The sequence below is a fragment of the Sapajus apella genome, unplaced genomic scaffold (assembly GCF_009761245.1).
Source record: "Sapajus apella isolate SASKATOON/1434 unplaced genomic scaffold, GSC_monkey_1.0 scaffold2, whole genome shotgun sequence".
NCBI lineage: Eukaryota > Metazoa > Chordata > Mammalia > Primates > Cebidae > Sapajus > Sapajus apella.
Window position 1 is genome coordinate 54,676,037 of NW_022436942.1, and position 1,508 is coordinate 54,677,544.

Consider the following 1,508-nt stretch of genomic DNA (forward strand, 5'->3'; position numbering starts at 1 on the left):
GTCACCAAGGTCCGCTGTATTATTCTTCTGCCTTTACATCCTCATAGCTTAGCTCCCACATATGAGTGAGAACATGTGATGTTTGGTTTTCCATTTCTGAGTTACTTTACTTAGAATAGTCTCCAATTCCATCCAGGACTGACATTATTTCATTCTTTTTTTATGGCTAAGTACTATTGTATGGTATATAGATACTACATTTTCTTTATCCACTCATTGATTGATGGGCATTTGGTCTGGTTTCATATTTTCGCAATTGCAAATTGTGCTGCTGTAAACATGCATGTGCGAGTATCTTTTTCATGTAATGACTTCTTTTCCTCTGGTAGATATTCAGTAGTGGGATTGCTGGATCAAATGGTAGATCTACTTTTAGTTCTGTAAGGAATCTCTGCACTGTTTTCCTAGTGGTTGTACTAGTTTACATTCCCACCAGCAGTGTAGAAGTGTTCCCTGTTCACAACATCCACACCAACATCTATTTTTTTTTTTTATTATGGCCATTCTTGCAGGAGTAAGGTGGTATCTCATTGTGGTTTTGATTTGCATTTCCCTAATCATTGGTGATGTTGAGCATTTTTTCATACGCTTGTTGGCCATTTGTACATCTTCTTTTGAGAATTGTCTCTTCATGTCCTAGTGCACTTTTTGATGGGATTGTTTTCTTCTTGCTGATTTGTGTTCTTTGTAGATTCTGGATATTAGTCCTTCGTTGGATGTATAGATTGTGAAGATTTTCTCCCATTCTGTGGGTTTTCTGTTTACTCTGCTAATTATTTCTTTTATTATGCAGAAGCTTTTTAGTTTAATTAAGTCCAAAAACCCAAATCTTTATATTCTTCCACCTCAACCATCCTCTGCGTGTTGCCTTTTGTCCCCATGTTTATTACTCATATTTGCCACAGCTCAAAATATCATATCCTCACATGCAGGCAACCCCATCAAGAATGAAGGAAGAGTGTTTGCTTCGGCAGCACATATACCAAAATTGGAATGATGCAGAGAAGATTAGCATGGCCCCTGCGCAAGGATGACATGCAAATTTGTGAAGCGCTCCATATTTTGTACAGTCTGTGAAGATCATTTCAGTATCTGCTAACCTACCAATAAGGATATAGTGAGGTTAAGCAAAAACAGTGGCACCCAAAAATAAAATCGTGTTTTTCATAAAAAAAAAAAAAAAAAAAAAAAGAATGAAGAAAAAGGAAGGGATAGATACAAAAACCTCTTCTCTCCATATGATTCTCTCACCAGGGAGGAAAATCCCTCCAGAAGCCTTCAGCAGACTTTGCATGATTTCTCATATCCCAGAGTTCGGTTACATCTTACCTCTAGTCTAACCGTGGGCAAAGGAGTAAGAGGCTTCCATTATGATTCATCCCTGGGGCTGAGTGAATTGCAGCCCTGAGTGGCCATTGGGTAGAGACTGAACAGCATCAGCCACAACAAAGTCATCCAAATGTGGGTTTACAGAAAACAAGGAATCTGGGTTAAGTGAAAACATACAT

The 1,508-nt window shown here is 38.3% G+C and overlaps 1 non-coding gene across 1 annotated transcript; it reads left to right on the forward strand.

The window, feature by feature from the left end:
* The first annotated feature begins 958 nt into the window (after positions 1–958).
* Positions 959–1,065, forward strand: LOC116527672. The gene has a single exon (XR_004258665.1). It is a non-coding gene; the product is annotated as a U6 spliceosomal RNA (small nuclear RNA).
* Positions 1,066–1,508: the final 443 nt, after the last annotated feature.